The sequence below is a fragment of the Podarcis bocagei genome (assembly GCF_964188305.1).
Source record: "Podarcis bocagei genome assembly, chromosome: W".
NCBI classification, from domain to species: domain Eukaryota; kingdom Metazoa; phylum Chordata; class Lepidosauria; order Squamata; family Lacertidae; genus Podarcis; species Podarcis bocagei.
The window spans coordinates 49875895-49882247 of record NC_138131.1 but is presented as its reverse complement, the minus strand read 5'-3'; positions in this window follow the sequence as shown (position 1 = coordinate 49882247).

The following is a 6353-nucleotide window of genomic DNA, read 5'->3' as shown; positions in this document are numbered from 1 at the left end:
GGAAAGAGACGGCGGAAGAGGATTGGAAGAAATTTAAAATTTATCTTAAGAACTATTATAAAATTGATGAATGCTAAAATGTCGAGGTGTTGAGAAAGAAAAAGGGATTACAGTGACATAAGAATAAGTTGAAGAAAAGACTATGAGGACACATATTTGATAAAATTATTTAGAAGCTGCTGAAATAATCTTGGAAATTGGGATGCAGAAAGGGGAGGTATGGGGGAGTCTGAGAAATGAGGGTAATGAAAAAAAGGTTAGGAAATTATACATGTTTGTTTGTCCTTTTATTTGTTTGTATTGTTTAAAAAATGCTGTAAAACCAATAAAAAATTTATATATATATAAAAAAAGAGCACAATCCCCTTGGAGGGCTCGATTCCGGCGTCGTCTCCTCTGCGGAGGAGAACCCCTGGAACGTGCTGGCGGAAAGTGTGGGCGTAAAAAGCCAGCTGTCGAAATAATCCGCTGGCATGGGCCTGTGTGGGAAGAGTGCATGGAACTCGTCTTTGAGAAGCGGTTCCTCCAGAGCATAATCCGGCACCCAACTGTTGGCGCTGGCCGGGGTACCCTCCCTGGCGAGGAGATATTCTACTCCCTCCTCCCCCCCATCTCGAGTCCAGAATCTCCGTGACCTCGTTGAATGTCGTAGCCCTCAGTGACTTCCCCCCCTCTGGTGACTTTCTGCGTGGGTCTGGTGCTGTCCCTGGCTCCTGAAACCTGTGTGGGGCCTTGTAGGGTGTGAGCACCGACCTATGAAAGACCGGGTGCATTCTGGAACCTTCTGGGAGAGTCAACCAAAAAGCTACAGGATTGATCCTGGCCTCAACTTGGTATGGCCCTAGCTGTTTGTGTCCTAGCTTCTTCTTAGCTAACGACTTGGCCGGCACTGCCTGGGCCGCTAACCATACCCAGTCCCCCACCTGGATGTCTTCCCCTGCCCTCCTGTGCCTGTCTGCCTGCTCCTTGTAGGCGTGTTTAGCTAGCTCCAAGTGCCGTCGGAGTTCCTCGTGGACCTCCTGCAATTCTGCTGCTAAGTGCTCAGCTCCCTGCGGCTCCCCCTGCGCCGTCGTCTCCAACCCCGGGAAGGTTCTGGGATGTCGCCCATTGTTGGCGCAGAACGGTGTCACCCCCGTTGACGCGTGCTTCGTGTTGTTGTAGGCAAACTCGGCCAGCGGTAGGTAGTCCACCCAAGTCGCAGGCTGTTGATTGGCGTAACATCGCAGGTACTGCTGCATGATGGCGTTGACCCTCTCCGCTTGGCCGTTGGTCTGCGGATGCCTCGCCGACGCTAAGTTGATCTTGACGTTCAGGATACCCAGGAACTTCTGCCAGAAACTGGAAATGAATTGGCGGCCCCGGTCGGACAGGATGGACCGTGGCAAGCCGTGAACCCTGAACACGTGGTCTATGAACAGCTTGGCGGTCTGTTCCGCTGTGGCCACCTTCGTGCAAGGAATGAAATGCGCCATCTTGGTGAACAGGTCTACAACCACAAGTACCGCCGTCTTGCCTCGCGAACTGGGTAGATCAGTAACAAAGTCCAGCGCCACCCTCTCCCACGGCTGTAGTGGCGTCTCCAGCGGTTCCAGTAGTCCCGCTGGCTTCTTGTGCACTGGTTTGGATCTCTGGCAAGTGTCACACCTGGCGACGTAATCCGCGACCTCTCCTCGCATCTGGGGCCACCAAAAGTCCCTGGCTACTAAGTCCGCCGTCTTCTCCTTGCCGAAGTGACCCGCGCTGGGTGCGTCGTGCAACTGCTGCAGGACCTTCGCGCGGAGATCGTCCCCCGGCACGTAGAGAGCACCTTTGCGGGTTAGCAGGCCGTCGCGTATCTGGAAATCGCCGTCCTTTGCTGTGCCCCTCCGCAGTTCCTCCATCTTGGATTGCGCGAACGGATCCGTCTGCAGCGCGCGACGCACCGCGTCCAGGTCCACGGCGGCTGAAGCACATGCCCATGCCTGCGGTGCGAAAATGTGCTTGGCCGCCACTGGTGCCGCTTCCTCGAGATACTGGGGTTTCCTGGAGAAAGCATCTGCTATGACATTGTTGTCTCCTGGGATGTACTCTATCCTGAAGTCGAAATCCGCAAAGAACTCCGCCCAGCGTATGTGCCTCTGGCTCTGGAGCTTCGCCGTGCGCCAATACTCTAGGTTCTTATGGTCCGTGCGGACCTGCACAGTGTGTCTGGCTCCGATGAGGAAGTGCCTCCACGCCTTGAATGCTGCATGAATGGCCAGCAACTCCCTGTCCCAGATGGTGTAGTTCTGCTCTGACTTGCTGAGCTTTCTGGAGTAGAACGCGCAAGGCCTCCAGTTCCCTTGCGGATCTTGCTGCAAGAGGACCGCCCCCACCGCTCTGTCCGATGCGACAGTCTCAACCCGCATGGGCCTGCTGGGATTCACGTGTAGCAGCTGTTCTTCGGACACGAAGAGGCTCTTAAGTCTCCGAAAGGACTGCTCCGCCTGGTCCGTCCAAATGAACTTTTTCTTCTTGGAACTGAGGGTGTCCGTGATAGCCGCCGTCTCTTTCGCGAAACCTTTGATGAACTTGCGGTAAAAGTTGGCGAAGCCGACGAACCTCTGGACTTCCTTCCGATTGTGTGGGCTCTTCCAGTCCAACACCGCGCGGACCTTGGCGCTGTCCATGGCGAGTCCCTTGTCGGACAGCCTGTAGCCCAGAAAATCCACCTCCGTCACGTCGAACTGGCACTTCTCCAGTTTGGCGTAGAGTCTGTGCTCCCTTAGCCTCTGCAGGACCTCCTTTACGTCACTCTCGTGAGCCTCCGGCGATTCCGAGAAGATCAGGATGTCGTCGAGGAAGCATACGCACTTCTTGTAAAGGAGTCCCGCTAGCACGTGGTGCATGAATGCTTGGAAACAGTGGGAGCCATTTTGGAGGCCAAACGGCATAACTTTGTATTCATAGGTGCCCAACGGCGTAAACATGGCCGTCTTCCACTCATCACCCTCCCTCATGCGTATGAGATTGTACGCGCCGCGCAGATCCAGCTTGGTGAAGATCTTCCCCTTTCGCACCGTCGCGAGCAAGTCGTCAATCTTAGGCATGGGAAATGCCTTGGGCTTTGTCATCGAGTTTATGGCCCTAAAGTCTACGATGAGCCTTTTTTGGGGCGTGTCCTTCTTCACGAAAAACACAGGACTGCCCCCCACTGCCTTGGATTCTTGGATGAATCCCCGCTTCAAATTGTGCTCTATGAACTCCCTGAGCTCCTGCATCTCGTCCTCGGACATGGAATACAGCTTCGCAGTCGGCAGCGTCGCTCCTGGCAAGAGGTCAATTGCGCAGTCGTAGGGCCGGTGGGGGGGCAACTGGTCAGCTTCCTTTTCGCAGAAGACCTCCAAAAACCCCCTGTACTTGTGGGGCACCGACTGCACCATGCCCAGGTGCAGCTGCTGCCCTTCCTCCTGGCCCTCCGCTTCCTGGCCGGGCTGGATGCAGTGCTGTGCGCAGTAGGATGAACCAAAGGTGAGTTGTCGCTGGTACCACGCTAATGACGGGCTGTGTCTATCCAGCCAACTCATGCCCAACACTATTGGCGTGTCTGACAGGCGGGTGACGTTGAAACTGATGACCTCGCGGTGATTCCCAATCTGCATCACCATGGGTGGTGTCTGTTGTACCACCTGCCCGCCCAGCAGCTTCCTGCCATCGACTGTGACAACGTTTAAGGGCAGCGTGGCTGGTAGAAGCGCTATGCGATGTTCCTTGATGAACTGCACCCCCATGAAGTCTGCGTTGCTACCGGAGTCAATGCTAACAGGGACTTCCAGGGTGAGTCCATTAGGTAACTGGAGAGTTGCAGTGAGTTGCACCACTGGCTTGGGTGGTAGGGGGTCTGTAGGCTGCAAAATCGCTGGGGACTGCTTTACTGACTTGCCTGGCTGAGCCCCAGCATCTCTGCTTCCAGCCAGGCACTGTCATTTCCCTGAAACTGCTCTCTGTGGTGAGCTGCCTCTGTTACTGTTGCTAAGGCTGCAGTGTGCTTCTGGAGCCTCTGGGGACACTCTTTGGCCATGTGTTGCGCACTGTCACAGATGTAGCACTTCCTGCTCCCTCTAGGAGGCTTAGTCTTGACTGCTCCGGGCGCTGGGGCTCCGGCTGCTGTCTGAGCCTTGGCACCACCAAGCTCCATCGGTTCCTCCCCCTCCCTCAGCGGAGGCGAGGGATGCGTACGTCCCAGGTCCCTGGGAAGAAAAGGAGACGCTCTAGCCGGTGCACGCACCTGGCGACCCTCATCACTGTGCCAAGGGCGTTCTTCGTGGCGCACTCCTATCGTGAGCGCTCTCTGCACGACGTCTGCGAGGGTTTGAGGTCTGTCCCCCCTTGCCAACTCATCCTTTACGGAGCCATTGAGTCCCTCCCAGAACAAATCTCTCACTGCCACGGAGTCCTTTTCCCAGCCCAGCACATTCAGCAATGCAAAAAAGCGCGAATGGTACTGTCGTACTGTAGCCTTGCCTTGCCTCAATCCATGCATCTCGCGCCTTGCCACATCAATGTCCACGGTAGATTGGAAACAAGCGTCCATGGCCGCGATAAATGCGTCAGAATCCCTGCGGGCAGGACCATCTTCGCGCCATAAATTGCGTAGCCAGGCTTTAGCTTCCCCATGCAAGTGGGATACAATGAAGCCTACTCTCTCCTCCTCATCTCTAAAATCCTTCCGAAGCAAATGCAGCGCATATACGACGTCAGCTCTGAAACTGGGATAATGCTTCAGGTTCCCATCGAAGTGGGCTACTAAACTGCCCCCCCTGCCAGCCGAGTCCAATTCCCTCTGACCTGGGCCCCGGGAACCCTTCTTTGCATGCACGCTCCCACCTGGCTTGCAGAACCTGGCATCGCGCTTCTGCTTCCTCTCCTGTCTTTTTGGAGATCAGTACTGCCGTGGAAAGCTCCGCTACTGCGTTTCGCAGTTCTGTTAGTTGCTCCTCCGCAGTCATCTCTGCCAACCTTCGTGAGCTTGCAAAAAAATTTTTTTGCGTACAGAGCGGGGACTTACTGTCAGGGCTGCCTCAGGTCCCAGCTCACAAAGGACCAACGCCAGTCTCTCTTTATATACAGAAATTTTATTGCAGTTCATTTTTCGTTTCACAGCCGAGGCACGCAGCCCCACGTCCGTAACGCTAGACCGCAGAAGTCCCCTCTGAATCAGTCCCTCCCCTGCACCAGTTTAAGATGCTTGCTTTGCTCCACCTCCTCCTGTCTTTCCTTTTCCGCAGGGTCTTTCTGCCCGCTGGAGTTTCACCCCTCCTGGATTCCTCTGACGCTGAATCCACAGATGGCTCTCCTGCAGGCTTTGGGACCTGGCTCCTCCCCCGGGCTCTCCGTTTCCCCGCGCGCTTGCACATTTGAACTTGGCGCGCGCGCCCAGCTTCCAACCTTTCTCCTGATCGTTACATCACTCCTCTCACTGCTCCCCTCCCCTTCCGGGAGGATAGCTTGTTCTGACCTCCCCTCCGTTCCTGCCGACGGAGCTGCTTCCCCCTTTTTTTATTATAATTTTTTTTATTGGTTTTACAATTTTTTAAAAAACAATACAAACATATAAAAAGACATACAAACACGTATAGTTTCATAATCTTTTTTTCATAAACCTTGTTTCTCAGACTCCCCCATACCTCACCTTTCTGCATCCCGATGTCCAAAATTTTTAGCAACTTCTAATTATTTCTCTCAAGCCTCTGTCCTCTTAATCTTTCCTTCAGTCTAATCTTATATCACTGTAACCCTTTCTTTCTCAAAACCTCGACATTCTAACATTCATCAAGTTTATAATAGTCCTTAAGATAGATTTTAAATTTCTTCCATTCTTCTTCCGCCGTCTCCTTTCCCTGGTCACGGATTCTGCCAGTCATCTCAGCCAATGTCATGTAGTCCATCACTTTCATCTGCCATTCTTCCAGGGTGGGTAGATCTTGTGTCTTCCAATACTTTGCGATAAGTATTCTTGCTGCTGTTGTAGCATACATAAAGAAAGTTCTATCTTTCTTTGACACCAATTGGCCGACAATGCCCAAGAGAAAGGCCTCTGGTTTCTTAGGGAAAGTACATTTAAGTACCTTTTTCATTTCATTATATATCATTTCCCAGAAAGCCTTAATCTTCGGGCATGTCCACCAAAGGTGATAGAAAGTACCTTCAGTTTCTTTACATTTCCAACACTTGTTATCAGGCAAATGGTAGATTTTTGCTAGCTTGACTGGGGTCATGTACCACCTATAGATCATTTTCATAATGTTTTCCTTTAAGGCATTACATGCCGTAAATTTAATACCGGTGTTCCACAACCATTCCCAGTCAGCAAACATAATTGTCAGAGCTGCTTC